Genomic DNA, 23,402 nt, shown 5'->3' with positions numbered 1-23,402 from the left:
TTGTAGTAACTCATTTTCTCATGGCCAAAAGTGGGAACAGTGGTTTATCCAATGAATTATACTTGATTTTACATTCCTTTTGTACTATTGTTCTCTCTCATTAATGTAATTAAATTTGGGTTGTGTTCTGCTTACCAACATTTATTCTATTGTTGGGATCTGGTGCCATATCCATGCCCCACTTCATAGAAATTGCTAAGTAAAAAAATGACACACTAGCTTTGCCACTTACTTCCTGTAACACTTTCTTATATTTGTTGACAGTCTGGTTTTAGCCTAAACGTCACCTTTTTTAGGAAGTTTTCCCTAACCAGTCACCCCAGATTGGGCAGATGCCTCTAGGTTAGAGTCCTGTCATCAGTGATTGATCACATTTGATTGTAATTGTTGCACAACTGTCTCGTTCAATAGACTGTCAGTTTCTGGAGGGCAGAGATCTTGTCTCTATTGTTCCTCTTTTAATCCCCAGTGCCTTGCATCTCAGAGACATTTGTTGAATGGATTCATGAATGACTGACTGAATAATGAGCAATTCAGGAAGAAACGCTTTATATTCATAGGTTATTGGATAAGACAGTAGCTCCCTTAAAACACACACTCCATGGTATGTCGCAGAACTACAGTCTACAATCAGTGCAAAGAGGTTCAGAATCCAGTAGGAAGGAGAAATATTGTCCCTCTTCTGTTCTTGGAAAAGATACAAGTGTGGAGTTCCCCTGGTGAAATACTCTAAAGCGGGAAGGAGATGGCATGCATATTTGTGTTATTTCCCGTTCTGAGGTCAGTGGTGCTGAGAGCAGTGTAGTGCGATGATATATAGTGGTTTAGAACCAAGGCTTTGGCCAGGCACAGTGGCTCATGCCTGTAATCTCAGCACTTTGGGAGGCTGAGGCACGTGGATCATGAGGTCAGGAGTTGGAGACCAGCCTGGCTAAGATGGTGAAACCCTGTCTCCACTAAAAACGCAAAAACTAGCTGGGCATGTTGGTGGGTGCCTGTAATCCCAGCTACTCTGGAGGCTGAGGCAGAGAATTGCTTGAACCCGGGAGGCAGAGGTTTCAGTGAACTGAGATCATGCCACTGCACTCTAGCCTGGGCCACAGAGCCAGACTCCATCTCAAAAAAAAAAAAAAAAAAAAGAACCAAGGCTTTGTTTTTTTTTTGAGACGGAGTTTCGCTCTTCTTACCCAGGCTGGAGTGCAGTGGCACAATCTCGGCTCACCACAACCTCCGCCTCCTGGGTTCAGGCAATTCTCCTGCCTCAGCCTCCTGAGTAGCTGGGATTACAGGCACGCGCCACCATGCCCAGCTAATTTTATATATATATATATATTTTTTTTTTTTTTGAGACGGAGTTTCGCTCGTTACCCAGGCTGGAGTGCAATGGCGCCATCTGGGCTCACCGCAACCTCCGCCTCCTGGGTTCAGGCAATTCTCCTACCTCAGCCTCCTGAGTAGCTGGGATTACAGGCATGCGCCACCATGCCCAGCTAATTTTTTGTATTTTTAGTAGAGACGGGGTTTCACCACGTTGACCAGGATGGTCTCTATCTCTTGACCTCGTGATCCACCCGCCTGAGCCTCCCAAAGTGCTGGGATTACAGGTGTGAGCCACCGCGCCTGGCCTACTCTGCTATTTATTAGCCCATACTGTAAAGTTTGGACAAGTTACTTGACTTCTTGAAACCTGGGTTTTCTCATTATAGTGTTAGCATCTTTGTAGCAGGAGTGGCCACGGGAAACGGCTCTCTCAGACACCAAATACAGGAGGAAGGAGTTTATTCAGCCAGGAGCAAGGTGGCATAGTTGCCTAACAGCCAAGCTCCCCTAGCAAAGGAAGGTTCCATCTTTATATAGGCTTATACTTTAGATGTTACACGTGGAAGAATCTTAGGTTTATAGCTTAACATATGAAAAGGGTTTCGGTTTACAGTCTTAGGAATTACATATGAAAAGGATCTCGGTTTACAGTCTCAGGAATTACATATGAAAAGGGCTTCGGTTTACAGTCTTAGGAATTACATATGAAAAGGATCTCAGTTTAGTGTCTCAGGAATTACATATGAAAAAGGCTTTGGTTTACAGTGTTAGGAATGAAAAGGGGAAGTTTACAGTCTTAGGAAAAAGGGGAAGTTGATCTGAGATGCCTGGGTCTCCCTCTTCAACATGAGTTCCGGACCAGCCTAAGTAACGTCACAAGACCCCATCTCTATTAAAAAAAAAAAAAAAAGATCTAGACAGATGAGTAACACATTTTTAATAGTGGTTACTTAGGTTATGCATGAGAAGGAAGATTCACTTTTTGCTTTATACTCTGTCACTGTCACATTATTTACAGTTTAAATATGCATATTTTGCGGTGGGGCACAATGGTTCATGCCTGTAGTCCCAGCACTTTGGGAGGTCGAGGCAGGTAGATCACAAGGTCAGGCCATCGAGACCATCCTGGCCATGGTAAAACCCCATCTCTACTAAAACAAATTAGCCAGGCATAGTGGCCCACGCCTGTAGTCCCAGCTACCGAAGAGGCTAAGGTAGGGGAATCACTTGAACTGGAAGACGGAGGTTGCAGTGAGCTGAGATCGTGCCACTGCACTCCAGGCTGGTAACAGAGCAAGACTCCTAACAATAAAAGCATATTTTGCTTTTGTTATCAACAGCAACAAAGAAATAGAAAAAAAAATCCTTTGTCTTCTGTGGAGTTCCCTAAATCACTCCATTGATTTCAAGGGCATTCCTGCTGCTTTCACTGGCTCTCTATGCGAAAAGAAAATGAAGTGAACACCTACCAAAGGCTTCGAGCAAATTGTGCCTGTAAGGTTTGTTCTTGCCGAGTTTAAAAAGAAACTGAGGCCAACACAAGAAAATCCAATATGAAGGAATTTATTCAGGCTCCCGGGAGAGGTTCTGCAGTCCGACAGGAGGGGCCAGAGATGTCGCACGGACTCCTCAGACATGGGGTTTTATAGGGAGTGAGGGAGCTCAATTGGTTGTGGGAGAGCAAGACTACTATTGGGTAAGGTTACAAGCCTTTGTTTGCATACAGGACTTGGCTGCTATTGGTTAGAATTACTCGGCTGCTATTGGCTAGAATCACAAGACCCCGCTTGCATACTGGGTTCTTAAAGGGAAAGCCAGGCTGTGCAAGAAGGGGAAAAGGGAACAACCTGAGCATCTCCGAGCTTTCAGAAAAAAGGAGGGGGGGGTTGTGCATCTGAGCTCCTGGAGAGGCAACCGGCCTTACATTCTGACCTTTTGATGTTAGATAGAGGGCACCGCTCTTTCTGGCTACTTCCCACTGAATAGGGGTGAAGGGGGACAGGTCAGTCGGCTGGTGCCTCGACCGTGAATTGGACGAAGGGATGAAGCAGCATTTGATTGACAGCCACTCATCCAATTTCTCGCATACGAGCTTGTAGGAAACTCATTTTTCTGCCGTTAATAGGTCAAGGGCCCATCAATTTTGGAGAATTACTTGGGCTAGTAATGTGATTTGTCACTGGAGGGAGGCCACAGAGGCGGCTGACACTTCAATGGCCACACGGAGCTTATCTTCCAGTCAGGCAGCTGAAATGACACTGTACCCTAGGGCACCACTCCCAAATCTGGCTGTTGCTAGAGAGGATGCCGCTACCTGCAGCTTTGCCCTGGGCTCGGCAAGGGTGATGGGGGTCGAGTCCGGGCTGCATCAGTCGTCCAGAAGGCCAAGAAATTCAGGCAAAGGGATTGCTTCCTGTGGAATGGTCTGCTCCTCACATAGAGGTGCAGGGAGTGGGCCTGTGGTCAGGAACAGTCAATCAACCTTCCATTGTCCAGTCTGTTTGCAGTTTGGGCAGGGTCCAGGAGGTGGACAAGGACGGGGCACTGCCGGGCCCAATGTCCCTCTTGACCACATCTGAAACAGGGCCTGGGCCGGGCCCTTGGAGCCTTTTGGAAGGGTTTCGATGGACCTCCCCCACCGGATGTTCTTGGTGCTGCCGGCCTCAGGGCTGCTACAAGAGCTTGGGTTTGGAGGCCTACCTTCTGCCATAAGTAGGCCTGTCGAGTGGCCTCAGCCTTATCCTCTCAGCATTTAAAAACTTTAAATGCTATGTTTACCAGGTCCCATATGGGAGTTTGGGAGCCCTCCTCAGCTTTTTTAAGTTTCCTCCTTATATCAGCCGCTGACTGGGAGATGAAGTGGGTGGCTAGAACTGTAGCCCCCGCTAGAGATGCCAGATCTAGCCAGGTATGGAGGATCATACCATTAGTTAGTCGGTCGAGAAAGGCAGCGGGGTTTTCAGTAGGGCCTTGAGTTATTTCCCTCAGCTTATCATAATTAACTACCTTCTGGGGCTGCGCTTTGCCTGCCTCCTAGGAGGCATTGTTAGGAGCACAGCACGAGCAGGTGTGAGCACTAACAGGAGAGGCCAGGTTGTAATTAGGAGGTGGAGGAGCTGAGGGGGGTTAAGGTCTGTCATAGGGCGGAGGATTATTGGGTGGGGCCAGCAGAAAGGAGAGTTCCTCAGACGAGGAGCACCTGGGCAGTGGTGCAAGAGGAACAGAGGGTGGGGCAGGAAGGAAGATACCAGAAAGCCTGCACTTTTACGATGATTATCTACAATAAAGACAGTACCACATATAAGAGAGGGAGAGAGAGAAGAAAAGAGTAAAAAAGAGAAACAGAAGAAAGAAACCGAAAATAGTTTCTTTCTTAACGGGAGCCTTTTATGCCAATGGGCTAGTTCAAAATAAAGATTTTGGTATAAGCCGGGGGGGTTGACTGCCTCAAGGCAGGGCTGCTTGAACGGGGCTTCTGAGTACCCACACCTCAGTCACTGGTGAGGGTTTAGGAAAATGGGAATGTCTCCTTCAAATTCCTGACCCTAAAAAACCCCTCATGGGGAGAGAACAAGAGTGTAGGGACAGCTCCTCTTACACTCAGGTCCTAAGCCGGAGTCCTGGACTCACAGCAGGAATCCCTGACGCTGCAGCAGTTTCAGACAGGGACTCCCTGAGAACAGCTAATGGGGTGGTGGGCAACAGAAGTCTTACCTTGTGGTGAAACGGCAGCTCCCCCGTCCGGCTTTGTATGGAGGAGTCAGTTTCCCCCAGGAGGGGGTCTTACAACTTCTCCCAGGATTCCAGCACTATCTGTAAGGTTTGTTCTCGGGTTCTTGCCAAGTTTAAAAAGAAGAAACTGAGGGCAACACAAGGAAATCCAATATGAAGGAATATTATTTAGGTTCCCGGGCGAGGTTCATGCAGTCCAACAGGAGGAGCCAGAGAAGTCGCACGGACTCCTCTCAGACATGGGGTTTTATAGGGAGTGAAGGAGCTCAATTGGTTGTGGGAGAGCAAGACTACTATTGGGTAAGGTTACAAGCCTTTGTTTGCATACAGGACTTGGCTGCTATTGGTTAGAATTACTCGGCTGCTATTGGCTAGAAAGACTTGGCTGCTATTGGCTAGAAAGACTTGGCTGCCATTGGCTAGAATTACAAGACCCCACTTGCATACTGGGTTCTTTAAGGGAAAGCCAGGCTGTGCAAGAAAGGGAAAAGGGAACAACCCGAGCCTGTCCGAGATTTCAGAAAAAAGGAGCGGGGGGGGGGGGGAGGGGGGAGGGGGGAGGGGGGGGGCGGTGGTGCGTCCGAGCTCCCAGCAACCGGCCTTACAGTGCCTACTACAGATAATGTGATTGCTGATTTCCCTCTAATTTATATTATGGAAATTGAACTTTTGGTTGAAGTCGGTCTTGTTTGAAGAAGGAAGCAGATGAACTTTAATGCTATGGGCCTAGGATCTTGTCACTTCAGCACTGCTCTCAGGGAAGAATTGGGTTCTGGTGGCATCAGTGGTATCGCTTTTCAAATGCCTATTTTTAACGTACCCTAGAAGCATTCCTTTGGAAAGGCTCCTCTTCCAGTAAAAGCCAATGGAAAGCAGGCGCTGGGGGCCTGAGAGGCGGAAGCTGGTTTTTAGAGGCCCTAGTGGCGAGCGAGAAGGCTGCCTCTGCAGCCAGGCCTCTCCTAGGCCACCCGCTGCTCCGTCCCATCCCCGGTGTCCCCGCCAGGGCAGCTGGCGCCCTCCAGTGGGGTAGGGCAGGGACCAACCAGAACAGCGCCCTTCCTCTGCAGTCCGCCCCACTGATGTGCAATCTAGGATCCACGCGGATTTAAAGGGAAGCTGGGCCCACAGAAGGCAGAATGGCCAAAGAGATGGACATGAAGTGGGGCGGGGAAAGGAGGACACCCTAACAGTTTGCCAGCGTACTGTGCCAAGCGTTCATCTTCCAGAACAAGAACAATATAACTAATGGAAGGTATACATTCTCCATTAGTTCATAAAGGAGAGGTGTCACACCAAGTTTACCTTCTTCCCCCTCCCCCCGCATGAAAAGTGTTTTTTGTTTGTTTGCTTTGTTTTGTTTTGTTTTGAGACGGATTCTTGCTCTGTTGCCCAGGCTAGAGTACAGTGGCTCGGTCTTGGTTCACTGCAACCTCCGCCTCCCAGCTTCAAGCAATTCACCTGCCTCAGCCTCCCCAGTAGCTGGGATTACAGGCACCTGCCACTACGCCTGGCTAATTTTTGTATTTTTAGTAGAGATAGGGTTTCACCATCTTGGCCAGGCAAGTCTCAAACTCCTGACCTCAGGTGATCCGACCACCTCAGCCTCCCAGTACTGGGATTACAGGCGTGAGCCACTGTGCCAGCCACTTTTTTTTTTTTTTTTTTTTTTAAGGTATGGGTCTGGCTGTGTTTCTCAGGCTGGACTCCAACTCCTGAAGTCAAATGATTCTCCCGCCTCAGCTATTGAGTAGCTGGCACTACGTGTACCAGCATTGAGCCCTACCTACACTTTTTTTTTTCCTTCGAGACGGAGTCTCTCTTTGTGGTGGAGGCTAGAGTGCAGTCCGCCTCCCAGGTTCAAGCGATTCTCCTGCCTCAGCCTCCTGAGTAGCTGGGATTACAGGCTCGTGCTACCAAGACTGGCTAATTTTCAGTTTTTTTTTTTGAGACCGAGTTTCACTCTTGTTGCCCAGGCTGGCATGCAAGAGCCCGATCGCGGCTCACTGAAACCTCTGCCTCCCAGGTTCAAGCGATTCTCCTGCCTCAGCCTCCCGAATAGCTGGGATTACAGGCATGCGTCACCATGCCTAGCTAATTTTGTATTTTCAGCAGAGACAGTATTTCTCCATGTTGGTCAGGCTGGTCTTAAACTCCTGACCTCAGGTGATCCGGCCGCCTTGGCCTCCCAAAGTTCTGGGATTACAGGTGTGAGCCACCACGCCCGGCCCAATTTTTGTATTTTTAATAGAGATAGGGATTCACGATGTTGGCCAGGCTGCTCTCGAACTCCTGACCTCAAGTGATCCCCAGCCTCAGCCTCGAAAGTGTCGGGATTACAGGCATGAGCCACCATGCCCAGTTATGTCCAAACTTTTTAATGTATATATTGTATATACAAATATACACACTGTATGTCATAGTGGTTAAAAGCACAGGCTAAGAATCAAACCTGCACATTGGTTTCCTCTAAGGTATAATGGGATAGTAATAGATAACTAGATAACTATTATTTTAGTTAGCTTTTTTCTTTTTTCTTTTCTTTTCTTTTTTTTTTTTTTTTTTTTTTTGAGACGGAGTTTCGCTCTTGTTACCCAGGCTGGAGTGCAATGGCGCCATCTGGGCTCACCGCAACCTCCGCCTCCTGGGTTCAGGCAATTCTCCTACCTCAGCCTCCTGAGTAGCTGGGATTACAGGCATGCGCCACCATGCCCAGCTAATTTTTTGTATTTTTAGTAGAGACAGGGTTTCACCACGTTGACCAGGATGGTCTCAATCTCTTGACCTCGTGATCCACCCGCCTCGGCCTCCCAAAGTGCTGGGATTACAGGTGTGAGCCACCGTACCTGGCCCTCTTTTTTTTTTTTTTGAGCTCTGTCGCCCAGGCTGGAGTGCAGTGGCACAATATCAGCTCACTGCAACCTCCACCTTCTGGGTTCAAGTGATCCTCCTGCCTCAGCCTCCCAAGTAACTGGGACTACAGGCGTGTGCCACCACACCCAGCTAATTTTTTTGTATTTTTAGTAGAGGAGTTTCACCACCTTAGCCTCTGACCAACATGGTGCTGGCCAGGATGGTCTTGATCTCCTGACCTCGTGATCCGCCCGCCTTGGCCTCCCAAAATGCTGGGATTACTGGCGTCAGCCACTGAGCCTTAGCTTTTTTTTTAAACAAAGGTGGGCTTATGTCACAGAAAGTTATGTTGATGTACTATTTAAATGTTATTTTTGGAAATACTTATAGGTTCACTGGAAGTAGCAAAAATCGTAGAGAGTTCCAGTGTTCCCTTCATCCATTTTCCCCCAATGGTTACATCTTATGTAATTATAGTACGATGTCAAAACCAGGAAATTGACCAGACACAGTGGCTCATACCTGTAATACCAGCACTTTGGGAAGCTGAGTCAGGTGGATCACTTGAGGTCAGGAGTTCGAAACCAGCCTGCCCAGCAGTGAAACCCAATCCTCTATCTACTAAAAATACGAAAAAAAAAAAAAAAATAGCCAAGTGTGGGGGTGCCCACCTGTTGTCCCAGGTACTTGGGAGGCTGAGGCAGAAGAATAGCTTGAACCTGGGAGGTAGAGGTTGCAGTGAGCTGAGATTGCACCACTGCATTGCAGACTGGGTGACAGAGTGAGGCTTCGTCTCAAAAAAAAAAATTAGGGGCCAGGCGCGGTGGCTCACGCCTGTAATCCCAGCACTTTGGGAGGCTGAGGCGGGTGGATCACGAGGTCAAGAGATCCAGACCATCCTGGTCAACATGGTGAAACCCCGTCTCTACTAAAAATACAAAAAATTAGCTGGGCACGGTGGCGCGTGCCTGTAATCCCAGCTACTCAGGAGGCGGAGGCAGGAGAATTGCCTGAACCCAGGAGGCGGAGGTTTCACTCTGTTGAGTGTTACCCAGCCCTCCAGCCTGGGTAACAGAGTGAAACTCCATGAAAAAAAAAAATAAATAAAATATAATTTTGTTGCTGGGCGTGGTGGCTCATGCTTGTAATCCCAGCACTTTGGGAGGCCGAGGCAGGTGGATCTCGAGATCAGGAGTTCAAGACCAGCCTGGCCAAGATAGTGAAACCTTGTTTCTACTAAAAATACAAAAATTAGCCAGGTGCGGTGGTGGGCGCCTGTAATCCCAGCTACTTGGGAAGCTGAGGCAGAGAATTGCTTGAACCAAGGAGGCGGAGGTTGCATTGAGCTATCATACCATTGCACTCCAGCCTGGGCAACAGAGTGACATTCTGTCTCAAAAGAAAAAAAAAATTGGCTGGGTGCGGTGGCTTACGCCTGTAATCCCAGCACTTTGGGAGGCTGAGGAGGGTGGATCACGAGGTCAAGAGATCGAGACCATCCTGGTCAACATGGTGAAACCCCGTCTCTACTGAAAATACAAAAAATTAGCTGGGCATGGTGGCACGTGCCTGTAATCCCAGCTACTCAGGAGGCTGAGGCAGGAGAATTGCCTGAACCCAGGAGGCGGAGGTTGCGGTGCGCCGAGATCGTGCCATTGCACTCCAGCCTGGGTAACAAGAGCGAAACTCCACCTCAAAAAAAAAAGAAAAAAGAATTATTTTAGGCCGGGCGAGGTGGCTCATGCCTACAATCCCAGCACTTTGGGAGGCCAGGACGAGCAGATCACCTGAGGTCAGGACTTGGAGAGCAGCCTGACCAACCTGGAGAAACCCTGTCTCTACTAAAAATACAAAATTAGCTGGGCATGGTGGCATATGCCTGTAATCCCAGCTACTTGGGAGACTGAGGCAGGGGAATTGCTTGAACCTGGGAGGTAGAGGTTGCAGTGAGCCAAGATCGTGCCATTGCACTCCATACTGGGCAACAAGAGTGAAACTCTGTCTTGAAAAAAAAAATTGTAGTAATATAATGAAAATGCTACATTTTTGTTTTATATATCTATATTACTAAGGGATTCCACCTACAGTGGTAGAATCTCTCAGTATTTGTCTTTTTGAATACTGGCTTATTTTACTTAGCATGATGTCTTCTAGGTTCATCTGTGTTATAGCATGTGTAGAATTTCTTTCCTTTTTAAGTCTGAATAATATTTCATTGTATGGATATATATTGTGTCTATCCATTCATCTGCTGATGGACACTTGGGTTACTTCCACCTTTTGGCTATTGTGAATAATGATGCTATGAACCTGGGTGTTGACAATACTTTTATTTGTCAAAACTATATCATGCCATGCCAGGCATGGTGGCTCACGCCTGTAATCCCAGCGGTTTGGGAGGCCAAGGAGGGCTGATCACTTGAGGTCAGGAGTTTGAGAAGCCTAGCAAATATGACAAAACCCTATCGCCACTAAAAATACAAAAATTAACTGGATGTGCTTGCTTGAACCCAGGAGGCCGAGATTGCAGTGAGCCAAGATCGTGCCACTGTACTCCAGCCTGGGTCAAACAGTAAGACTCTGTCTCCAGAAAAAATAAACAAAATCAAAAACAAAAAACAACTGTATCATGCCATGGGTTAACAAAATAATAGGTTAGGGAAAGTTTCTCTTTATAGAATTCTTCCACCACTCATGCCTGTATTCCCAGCACTTTGGGAGGCCAAGGCAGGTGGATCACCTGAGGTCAGGAGTTCAAGACCAGCCTGGCCAACATGGTGAGACATAGTGAGACCCACTGCACTACAGCCTGGGTGAGAGATTGAGACTGTCTCAAAGCAAAATTAATAAAAGTGATTGTGGCGATGGACACACAACTCTGTGAATATACTAAAATCTGTTGACTCATACTTTTTATTTTTATTTATTTATTTTTATTTTATTTATTTATTTATTTATTTATTTATTTTTTGAGACGGAGTTTCGCTCTTGTTACCCAGGCTGGAGTGCAATGGCGCGATCTCGGCTCACCGCAACCTCCGCCTCCTGGGTTCAGGCAATTCACCTGCTTCAGCCTCCTGAGTAGCTGGGATTACAGGCACGCGCCACTATGCCCAGCTAATTTTTTGTATTTTTAGTAGAGACGGGGTTTCACCATGTTGACCAGGATGGTCTTGAACTCCTGACCTCAGGTGATCCACCCACCTCGGCCTCCCAAAGTGCTAGCATTACAAGCGTGAGCCACAGCGCCGGCCGAGGTTCCTTTTTTAGCACATTAAAAGAAGTAGAGGCCAGGCGTGGTGGCTCACGCCTGTAATCCAAGCACTTTGGAGGCCAAGGCAGGCAGATCACCTGAGGTTGGGAGTTCAAGACCAGCCTGACCAACATGGTAAAACCCCATCTTAAAAAATAAAAAAAAAGTTCTTTCTCCGCTGCGAGCTTCCAAGATGATAAAGAAAAGAAGGAACAATGGTCGTGCCAAAAAGGGCCGCAGCCATGTTCAGCCTATTCGCTGCATGAACTGTGCCTGATGCGTGCCCAAGGACGAGGCCATTAAGAAATTCGTCATTCGAAACATAATGGAGGCCGCAGCTGTCAGGGATATTTCTGAAGCGAGCGTCTTTGATGCCTATGTACTTCCCAAGCGGTATGTGAAGCTACATTACTGTGTGAGTTGTGCAATTCACAGCAAAGTAGTCAGGAATCGATCTCGTGAAGCCCGCAAGGACCGAACACCCACATCCCGATTTAGACCTGTGGGTGCTGCCCCACGACCCCCACCAAAACCCATGTGAGGAGCTGAGTAAAAGATTGAAGACAACTATTCTCTGGAGAAAAATAAAATAGAAATTGTACTTGATATTGCCTAGTAAGTGTATCTGTGCCAGATAGGGTGGGGATTTTGTGTGTTTTAGACCAAGTGTGAAATAACAAGTAGTATTTTCATGGGGAAGAAAGCTTATTTATGTAATCAATTTTTTTGTTGTTGTGAGGGGAGGGGTGGGAGATGAATTCTTGCTCTGTTGCCCAGGCTGGAGTGCAATGGCGCTATCTCAGCTCATTGCAACCTCTGCCTCCTGGGTTCAAGCGATTCTCCTGCCTCGGCTTTCCAAGTAGCTAGGATTAGAGACGTGTGCCACCACACCCAGCTAATTTTTTGTATTTTTAGTAGAGATGGGGTTTTACTATATTGGCCAGGCTGGTCTGGAACTCCTGACCTCAGATAATTTACCCCTTAGGCCTCCCAAAGTGCTGGGATTACAGGTATGAGCCATCATGCCTGGCTGTTCATTTAAATTAAACCTTGTTTGCAGTCATGTCCTTGGCCTCACAACTTGCATAGCTGTGTGAAATAAAAAGTTTAGGCATCTGTAAAAAAAAAAAAAAAAGTAGAATAGCCAGGCACAATGGCTCTTGCCTGTAATCCCAGCACTTTGGGAGGCCCAGGCAGGTGGATCTCGAGGTCAGGAGTTCAAGACCAGCCTGGCCAAGATGATGAAACCCAATTTCTTTTTTTTTTTTTTAAGTAAAGACAGGGTTTCACTATGTTGGCCAGGATGATTTTGATCTCTTGACTTTGTGATCCGCCCACCTCGGCCTCCCAAAGTGTTGGGATTACAGGCAAGAGCCACCGTGACCGGCCCAATGAAACCCTTTTCTACTAAAAATAATTAGCCAGGCGTGGTGGCAGGCACCTGTAATCCCAGCTACTCTAGAGGCTGAGGCAAAGAATTGCTTGAACCCGGGAGGTAGAGGTTGTAGTGAGCCAAGATTGTGCCACTGCACTCCTGCCTGGGTGACAGAGCAAGACTCCATATCAAAAAAAAAAAAGAAAGAAAAGAAAAGAAAAAAAGTAGTAGAATAGGGCCAGGTGTGGTGGTTCATGCCTGTAATCCCAGCACTCTGGGAGACTGAGGCAGGCAGATCTCATGAAGTTAGGATTTCAAGACCAGCTTGGCCAACATGGTGAAACCCTGTCTCTAGTGAAAATACAAAAATTAGCTGGGCATTGTGGCAGGTGTCCCATCTCCATATGCAAGCCTGGAGCCTGAAAGTCTGAAGTCCTGCTTGCCTCGGCTGATATCTCCCACCCACGGCCTGTGTTCGCCATTGTCCCTAATCACCCAGGGAAGCTTCCCCGGACAAGCCCCTCACCCAACTGCCATCTTAACTGTTCCTATGATAATATAAATACCTCTCACCCAACCCTGCCATTGTAACTGAATTTACTCTGCAACATCCCCCACCCCCCAAAAAACTACCCAAAGCTATAAAACCAACTCCTATGCCACTGCCCTTTGCTAATGCCCCTTTTTGGCCTTAGCCCACCTGCACGCAGGTGAATAAACAGCCATGTTGCTGACACAAAACCTGTTTGGAAGGTCTCTTCATTCAAAGTGTGTGTTTTTTTCAACAGCTGGTGCCTGTAATCTCAACTACTTGGGAGGCTGAAGCAGAGAATCGCTTGAACCCAGAAGGTGGAGGTTGCAGTGAGCCAAGATCGTGCCACTGCACTCCAGCCTGGGTGACAGAGCAAGACTCTGCCCCAAAGAAAAAGAACTAGTAGAATAAATTCCTAGAGGTAATATTGCTGTGTCAAAGAATATGCAAACTGAGCCGAGTGTGATGGCTCATGCCTGTAATCCCAGCACTTTGGGAGGCTGAGGCGGGCAGACCACCTGAGGTCAGGAGTTCAAGACCAGCCTGACCAACATGGTGAAACCCCGTCTTAAAAAATAAATAAATAGGCCTGGCTCGCTGGCTTATGCCTGTAATCCCAGCACTTTGGGAGGCTGAGATGGGTGGATCACCTGAGGTCAGGAGTTCGAGACCAGCCTGGCCAACATGGTGACACCCCATCTCTATAAAAAAAAAAAAAAAAAAAAAAAATTGGCCGGGCACGGTGGCTCAAGCCTGTAATCCCAGCACTTTGGGAGGCCGAGGAGGGTGGATCACGAGGTCAAGAGATCGAGACCATCCTGGTCAACATGGTGAAACCCCGTCTCTACTAATACAAAAAAAAAATTAGCTGGGCGTGGTGGCGCGTGCCTGTAATCCCAGCTACTCAGGAGGCTGAGGCAGGAGAATTGCCTGAACCTGGGAGGCAGAGGCTACGGTGAGCCGAGATCGCACCATTGCACTCCAGCCTGGGTAATGAGCGAAACTCCGTCTCAAAAAAAAAAAAAAAAAAAAAATTATAATAAATAAATAAGTAAACATTTTTAAAAAAGAATATGCAAACAAATTTTTGATAGCTATTGACAGACTGTTTGCTAAGGAAGCTGTACTGATTACATCACCCACCAACAGTGTTTCCCCACATCCTCAGAACATCCCTTATCATAAATGAAGTCAGTCATAATTTAAAAAAAAAAAAAAAAAACAGGATCTTGCTCTGTTGCCCAGGCTGGAGTGCAGTGGCATGATCATGGCTCACTGAAGCTTCGACCTCCTGGACTCAAGCAAACCTCCCACCTCAACCTCCTGAGTAGCTGGGATTGCAGGTGCATTCCATTACACCCAGATAGTTGTTTTGTTTGTTTTGTTTTTTGTTTTTTTGTATTTTTTGTAGAGACAAGGTCTCACACTGTTGCCCAGGCTGTTCTAAAAATCCTGGGCTCAAGAGATCCTCCCACTTCGGCCTCCCAAAGTGCTGGGATTATAGGCATGAGCCACCATACCAGGCCCCAGGCATAATTTTATTTTTTTTCGAGATGGAGTTTCACTTTTGTTGGCATGATCTCGGCTTACCGAAACCTCTCCCTCCCAGGTTCAAGCTATTCTTCTGCCTCAGCCTCCCAAGTAGCTGGGATTATAGGCCCATGCACAACTATGTATGGCTAATTTTGTATTTTTAGTATAGACAGGGTTTCTCCATGTTGTTCAGGCTGGTCTTGAACTCCTGACCTCAGGTGATCCACCCACCCCCACTTCCCAAAATCCTGGGATTATGGGTATGAGCTACCTTGCCCCACCCTCAGGCATAATTTTCATAGGTTTATTGGTCACTTGTATTTCTTTTTCAGATACTTGCGTGCCTAAATCTGAACTTTGGTTTCTTCATTTGTAAAAATGGGAATGTAGACTCCTGGGAATCTTAAGCATGAGAATTAGAAGGTCAAGAATTAATTTCAAAGCTTGTGCAGTTCCTGCCTGCTTTTCTCCTAGCCTTGTGAGTGATAGTCTCAAGCATTCCTTTTTTTTTTTTTTAATAAAGACGGGGTTTCACCATGTTAGTCAGGGTGGTCTTGAACTCCCGACCTCAGGTGATCCACCCGCCTTGGCCTCCAAAGTGCTTGGATTACAGGCGTGAGCCACCATGCCCGGCCTCAAGCATTCTTTTTTGAAGAAGGCATCTGACTCTGGAGGGGGGATACTAGGAGCTTCTGCTCTGAGTGGTCTTTGGGCCTTTTTGGAAACTTATTGGAAGCCCCCAACCAATGGTAGCAGTGATAAACATCATACCCATTTGCCTGTACTCGTAGGTCACAGCTTTATAGGGATGGCCAGAGATTCTGCAAATTAAAAATGAGAATTAGGCCGGGCGCGGTGGCTCACACCTGTAATCCCAGCACTTTGGGAGGCCGAGGAGGGTGGATCACGAGGTCAAGAGATCGAGACCATCCTGGTCAACATGGTGAAACTCCGTCTCTACTGAAAATACGAAAAATTAGCTGGGCATGGTGGCGCGTGCCTGTAATCCCAGCTACTCAGGAGGCTGAGGCAGGAGAATTGCCTGAACCCAGGAGGCGGAGGTTGCGGTGAGCCGAGATCATGCCATTGCACTCCAGCCTGGGTAACAAGAGCGAAACTCCGTCTCCAGAAAAAAAGAGAATTATTGCCGGGTGTGGTGGCTGACGCCTGTAATCCCAGCACTTTGGGAGGCTGAGGTGGGTGGATCACAAGGTCAGGAGTTCCAGATCAGCCTGGTCAGCATGATGAAACCCTGTCTCTACTAAAAATACAAAAATTACCTGGGCATAGTGGCAAGCGCCTGTAATCCCAGCTACTCAGGAGGCTGAGGTAGGAGAATCTCTTGAACCCGGGAGGCGGAGGTTGCAGTGAGCCGAGATTGCACCACTGCACTCCAGCCTGGGCAACAAAGTGAGACTCCATCTCAGAAAAAAGTAAAAACAAAAACAAAAACATAAAAACAAGAACTAGTGAGAGGTATTGTGGGAGGCTCTAAATTGGATCCATCTACCTCCTCCCTAAAGATGTATGTTTAAGATGCAGGGTTGCCTACTGGGTGGAGGCCCCAGCACTGCTACTTATTTTCCTGATACATCTTGGGCAAGTGGCTTCCCCATCTCTGAGCCCAGTGTGCCCAGTGTCTGTATTTGTAAAATGGAAATAATAATGGCATTTACCCAATAGGATTCTTGTAGGTAGGCATTGATGAGCAAATGTATGAAGAACACTAGGTACCTAACCAGGTAGCTATTATACTTCAACACATGGTTTTATAACCTCTCTGTAAGTAATTCACCTAACATTGCTGTCAATCAGTAAATTCCCTCTGGCAGTCTAATTGCAATCCCTCCTATTGCCATTTCAGGTTATTCACTTGAGTTCTGTAGTGAGGGGAGGTCATTTTTAAAGCTCCCTGTTGCTTTTTCTCTTTTCTCCCTGGTTCCAGGAATGGTCTGTCAAACTCTGTGGGAAGGGAGGGCAGCATGAGGAGGGTGCTCTTGGGGGCACCTTCCACTCTTTCTTTGCTGTGAACCTATGGCTGGAGACTCAGATGCTATCTGTCCATGGTGGGGGTTGGGGAGAGGGGCAACAGGCAGGGGGTGGGGTGGACGACCGGCTCACCTGGCCCAGCTTTGGTGTGTGGCTTTCCCTGTTTCCACTGGGGATTTTCACACGCCTCCAGCCAGAGACCCAGGGGGACCATTGAGCCTTTCTAGAGAAGGAATGATTTGGCCAAGCTTGGAAGTGGACCCCTGCCTAGGGCCTAATAATCATCAGAAAGGCCTTCCTGGCTAGGCTCCCAGGATCCTTGGAGCCTCCTGAGGGGCTTTCACATTCAGGATCTTCAGGCCTTGTTTGATCCCTCACCCCACCCTGAGGCGGAGGGTGGGGGGATGTGGGGGATGTGGGAGGGGAGGCGCTGGTCTAGGCTGGGCCTCCACAGGCGGCCAAGCAGTGCATAACAATGGCCCCCTGGGACTAAGCACTCACCACTCTCAGGGCCATATCTTAAGCACTTTGTAATAATAATAGCTTTCATTTATTGAGTGTTTATTAGGTACCAAACTCCTCACAACTATTCTGGAAGGAAGATACTGTTACAGACAAGGGAAAAAAAAAGCTGAAGGTCCTTAATTGCTCAAAATGATAATTCAACAAAATGCTGGTGCTGGAACTCCAAAACCAGTGCTCCCTACCTACCCATTCTCTCTCTCCTGCTGGCACTTTGGCCCCCCACCCCATTCTTCTGTATCTAGACTTTTCTCCAGACCCCCTCTCACCTCATCTCCACCCTCCCCCAACAGAACTGGATTTTCAGTACCCACCACCATCAATCATTGTCCCTCCAAGACACCCCTGATTTCATAAAGGCACTAGATCCCCAGGTCCTCCCAGTCCAGCCACCCTGCTATCCTTTCGGGTGCCGCTGCTAGCCAACCTACCTAGAGATCAAAGGTTACTAGTGCTGAGAAGGGGCTCTGTCCACACCTTCCTCATCCCAGAGTCAGCTGCTGGCTCTGCCAGAATGCGGCTCTTCGAGAGGGTTGGGAAACGGCCTAGGCTGAAGCTTCAGCCCCATTTTGTCAATTTCTCCCGAGGATAGCCAGGTGTGGTGGACCCAGGCAACCCAACCAATGGGGCTGAGGGTGGAACAAAAAGCTCTGGCTCTGCCACTGGCTAGCTGCATCACTTATCTTCTTTCGCTTCAGTTTCCTTATCCATAAATTAAGACCGAACATGACACCTTCTCTCTCAGGCTTTGGTGAGAATTAAATTAGATAATACGCATCAATCATTAACACAATTCCTGAAACTAAATGTTGGGGAAGAGCAGAATGGAATGGTTTAGGTCATTAGTTTAGCACCACTGGTCCCAGTAAAGACAAGCTTACTCCCCAGTCCCCAGGGATAAAAGTTTCCCTTCTCTGCTAAATATTCCCTTGGGGGGACCCTGAGTGGTAGGGGACTGGAACCACATGCAGGGAAACTAGAGTGAGGTGGCTATCTGATTCCATGATTCTTTTTTTTTTTTTGAGAAGGAGTTTCACTCTTGTCACCCAGGCTGGAGTGCAGTGGTGAGATCTCACCTCACTGCAACCTCTGCCTCCCGGGTTCAAGCGATTCTCTTGCCTCAGCCTCCTGAGTAGCTGGGATTACAAGCGCCTGCCACCACACCTGGCTAATTTTTTTTTTTTGAGATGGAGTCTCGCTCTGTCGCCAAGGCTGGAGTGCAGTGGCATGATCTTGGCTCACTGAAATCTTCGCCTCCCAGGTTCAAGCAATTCTTCTCCCTCAGCCTCTTGAGTAGCTGGGATTATAGGTGCCCACCACCATGCCCAGCTAATTTTTGTATTTTTAGTAGAGATGAGGTTTCACCAGGTTGGCCAGGCTGGTCTCGAACTCCTGACCTCAAGAGATCCGCCTGCCTCAGCCTCCCAGAGTGCTGGGATTACAGGAGTGAGCCACCGTGCCTGGCCACCTGGCTAATTTTTGTTTTTTTTGTTGTTGTTGTTTGTTTTTTTTTTTGAGACGGAGTTTCGCTCTTGTTACCCAGGCTGGAGTGCAATGGCACGATCTCGGCTCACCGCAACCTCCGCCTCCTGGGTTCAGGCAATTCTCCTGCCTCAGCCTCCTGAGTAGCTGGGATTACAGGCACGCGCCACCACGCCCAGCTAATTTTTTGTATTAGTAGAGACAGAGTTTCACCATGTTGACCAGGATGGTCTCGATCTCTTGACCTCGTGATCCACCCGCCTCAGCCTCCCAAAGTGCTGGGATTACAGGCGTGAGCCACCGCGCCCGGCTAATTTTTGTATTTTGAGTAGAGACGGGGTTTTGCCATGTTGGCTAGGCTAGTTTCAAACTCCTGGCCTCAGGTGATCCACCGGACTCAACCTCCCAAAGTGCTCAGATTACAGGCATGAGCCACCTCACCCGGCCCTGTGATTATTTTCTAGTTTTATCTCCCAGAGCTCCTTGGAATAGCTGCAAACCCAGACTGACTTCTTTTCCTCCTGCCTACCCCTCTCAACCTCCCATCAACTTTATCTCCTAACTTGACTCCTAAAATCTAACTCTAAATAGGCCCATCTGTATTTTGGCAATACAGTCAAAAGTCTGTTCCCGCCGGGCGCGGTGGCTCAAGCCTGTAATCCCAGCACTTTGGGAGGCTGAGGCGGGTGGATCACGAGGTCAAGAGATCAAGACCATCCTGGTCAACATGGTGAAACCCCGTCTCTACTAAAAATACAAAAAAATTAGCTGGGCACGGTGGCGCGTGCCTGTAATCCCAGCTACTCAGGAGGCTGAGGCAGGAGAATTGCCTGAACCCAGGAGGCGGAGGTTGCGGTGAGCCGAGATCGCGCCATTGCACTCCAGCCTGGGTAACAAGAGTGAAACTCCGTCTCAAAAAAAAAAAAAAAAAAAAAAAAAGTCTGTTCCCTTTGACTCAGCAAGTCCACATCTAGAAATGTAGCCTGAAATAACTAAAACGCCTAGCAAGGATTTTGTTATAAGAATGGTCCTATCGATGTTATTTATAAACAGAAACAACCTCCATGTCTAATGATAGGAGACTGGAGATACATATCTCCAACACAGTCTACAGCCATTACAAATTGTACAGCAGAAAAAGGTTTCAATGACAGGAGCAAATGTTCCGAACATACTTTATTTAACTTGTCATATTTTTTAGGAAAATGATACAAGCGTATATATTTCTTCGTGTTGTTAATGTGTCTAATTTATTTCCAAATGAGCATGTATTACTCCTGTAATGAAGAAGGAAAGCCCATATTTGGCAAATATTGGGTACAGATAGGGGTTGAAGGTCTTTGACTGGCTTTGTATTTAGCCCCTGGAGAGATTCTTGTCTCTTGGTAGACCAACGAACTCCAGAGTAAGAAGCCCCAGCACATCTCAAAGTTAGGGTCAAAAGAACACTAAGAAAGAGACATGGGCACTTCTGTGGTCCCTTTACGACACTCTTTGGCATCCCCAGTTATGAGTTTGATGATCTGGAGAGTTGGGGACATGATTTTGGCAGTGCCAAGGGGGCTGGGAGTCCCTTTCTCTTTTTTTGCTATGCAGAATTAATGCTTTCTTATTTTTTATTTTTTTATTTTTTGAGACTGAGTCTCGTTCTATTTGTCCATGCTGGAGTGCAGTGGTGCAATCTCAGCTGACTGCAACCCCACCTCCCTGCTTCCAGCAATTCTCATGCCTCACCCTCCCAAGTAGCTGGGATTACAGGCATTTACCACACCCAGCTAATTTTTTTTAGATAGAGTTTCACTCTTGTTGCCCAGGCTGGAGTGCAATGGCATGATCTCAGCTCACTGCAACCTCTGCCTCCCAAGTTCAAGCGATTCTCCTGCCTCAGCCTCCCAAGTAACTAGGACTACAGGTATGTGCCACCATGCCCAGCTAATTTTTTGTACTTTTTTAGTAGAGATGGGGTTTCACCATGTTGACCACGCTAGTCTCAAACTCCTGAACTCAGGTGATCCACCCACCTGGGCCTCCCAAAGTCCTGGGATTACAGGTATGAGCCACTGCACTCAGCCTAATTTTTGTATTTTTTTTTTTTTTTGAGACGGAGTTTTGCTCTTGTTACCCAGGCTGGAGTGCAATGGCATGATCTCGGCTCACCGCAACCTCCACCTCCTGGGTTCAGGCAATTCTCCTGCCTCAGCCTCCTGAGTAGCTGGGATTACAGGCACACGCCACCATGCCCAGCTAATTTTTTGTATTTTTAGTAGAGACGGGGTTTCACCATGTTGACCAGGATGGTCTCGATCTCTTGACCTCGTGATCCACCTGCCTTGGCCTCCCATAGTGCTGAGATTACAGGCGTGAGCCACAGCGCCCGGCAGTAATTTTTGTATTTTTAGTAGCGATGGGGTTTCACCATGTTGGCCAGGCTGGTCTTGAACTCCCAACCTCAAGTGATCTGCCCGCCTCAGCCTCCTAAAGTACTGGGATTACAGGTGCGAGCCACCGTGCCTAGCTAGATGTTTTTTTATTCTTATGCAAATGCACTTCCAAGACAAGTCCTCCAGGGACCCTTTTCCACCAGATGGCCCCCCCTTGGTATTCTCTGGCACCCCAGGGGCCTAAGCTACCTCCTCTGGAGGTGCCAGCTCCTCCTCCAGTCTTCCTTTCTCCTATTGTCCTCCCAGCCATTTCCCCTGTGCTCCCCGCTCCATTGTCTTCTGTTCAGGTGATGGACTCTGGCTATCTATGAGAGGGGAAAGGTGCTCATTTAGGTTCAAGGGGTCTATGAACAGACGTTTAATAGGGATAGTTCACATTTGTTGGGGAGATTGCAGATGGCTTAGAAGATGAGCTTTGCAACTTCGATAGCATCTTGGGTAAATAGCATTAGGTAAATGTTTATTGATCACTCCCTACAGGTCATGCATGACACATAAGCACTCTTGCAGCATCATCTGATGCCAGTCCAGGCTTCCAACCACTGCACTACATTGCCTGCTGCTAGTTCACTTAACCCTGTCACAGCATGTCTCATGCCTTTACCTCATGGTTTACTTGTCTCCCCACATTAGACTGTGAGTCCCAAGAGAGAAAGGATGGCGGGCTGGGCGAGGTGGCTCACACTTGTAATCCCAGCACTTTGGGAGGCCAAGGTGGGCAGATCACCTGAGGTCAGGAGTTGGAGACCAGCCTGAAACCTTGTCTCCACTAAAAATACCAAAATTAGCCATGCACGGTGGCTCACACAGTAATCTCAGCACTTTGGGAGGCCAAGGCAGGTGGATCACGAGGTCAGGAGATCGAGACCATCCTGTCTAACACGGTAAAACCCCATCTCTACTAAAATACAAAAATACAAAAAAAAAAAAGATTAGCTGAGTGTGGTGGCACGTGCCTGTAATCTCAGCTACTTGGGAGGCTGAGGCAGGAGAATTGCCTGAATCTGGGAGGCAGAGGTTGCAATGAGCCAAGATCACACTACTGCACGCCAGCCTGGGTGACAGAGTAAGACTCCATCTCACAAAAAAAAAAAAAAAAGGAGAAAGAGAGAGAGAAAGAGAATGGCTTTACTCTATCTGCCCCGTATTTCTGGCATTGCTTAGCCCAAGGTCTGGCACACATGTTGCTAAGCACTTGGATTGAGATGGTTGGGAAGGGGTTTTCTATTCTATGTCCCTCACCTCTCTGAGGTTGGCCCAGGTGAACAGAGGCTTTGGATGACCTGAGTGGGAGGTTGAAGGTCTTTAGGCATAGGTAATATACAGGGTCTGCTGGAATCTACATTTAGTCCCCACAGAGGCTGCCACCTCAGACCCTCCAGCAGCCTGCATTGCCCCTATTTGACTGGCCTCCTCACATATACCTGCCTTTGGTTTTCAGGGTACCCGATGCCAGAGGGCAGGTGATTAAGGGGCATCCCTTCCCACAGCTGAAAATACTGCCCAAATGAGTGTGCACAGTGCTTGCCTCCAAGAACCTATAAACCAGTTCTTTTTTTTTTTTTTTTTTTGGCAAATTCTCACTCTGTCTCTGAGGTTGGAGTGCATTGGCATAACAACCTCTGCCTCCCGGGTTCAAGTGATTCTCGTGCCTTATCTTCCTGAGTAGCTGGGATTACAAGTGTGAGCCACCACACCTGGCTAATTTTTGTATTTCTAGTAGAGATGGGGTCTTGCCATGTTGGCCAGGTTGATCCCGAACTCCTGACCTTGTGATCTACCCACCTTGGCCTCCCAAAGTGCTGGGATTACAGGTGGGAGCTACCATACCTGGCCAAGAACTTATAAATCAGTTCTATCTGGATACTTGACCTGGTTCCTGGGGAGGTGGCCTCCTCAAGGCTTGGACATCTTAGGGAGGTTGGGGGGAGTTCTCTTTTTTTATTTTTACTTAAAAATAAACAATGAGTCTTAGTCTGTCACCCAGCTGGAGTGCAGTGGTTCGATCATATGTCACTGCAGCCTCAACCTCCCTGGGCTCAAGCGTAGCTGAAGTACAAGTAGCTGAAACTACAGGCGCATACCGCTACTATTTTTGTAGAGGCAGCGTCTCACTATGTTGTCCAGACTGGTCTCAAACTTCTGGGCTCAAGTGATCCTCCCACCTTAGCTCGAAGTGCTGAGATGACAGGAGTGAGCCACCACATTTTGCTGGGAGCTCCCTTCCTTTTCTCCTTCCTCATCCCCTTCCCATCCAAAATCCCAGCTCATTCACCTCCCCAGCCATCTACCACCAACGCACCCTACCCAGAAGTAGGACTATGTTGTCCTTAAGAGTAAGCATAGATGCTCAAGAATATTTATAATCATGAC

At 47.8% G+C, this 23,402-nt stretch overlaps 1 pseudogene; it reads left to right on the top strand.

Moving 5' to 3' along the window:
- Nucleotides 1-11,348: 11,348 nt before the first annotated feature.
- Nucleotides 11,349-11,738, top strand: LOC135270604 (small ribosomal subunit protein eS26-like; annotated as a pseudogene).
- Nucleotides 11,739-23,402: the final 11,664 nt, after the last annotated feature.

The sequence above is a fragment of the Aotus nancymaae genome, unplaced genomic scaffold, assembly GCF_030222135.1.
Source record: "Aotus nancymaae isolate 86718 unplaced genomic scaffold, 86718_ANA_hifiasm-v0.15.2.pri h1tg000064l_1, whole genome shotgun sequence".
NCBI classification, from domain to species: Eukaryota; Metazoa; Chordata; class Mammalia; order Primates; family Aotidae; genus Aotus; species Aotus nancymaae.
The sequence above is the reverse complement of the archived record's forward strand: the minus strand, read 5'-3'. Positions and strand labels throughout refer to the sequence as shown.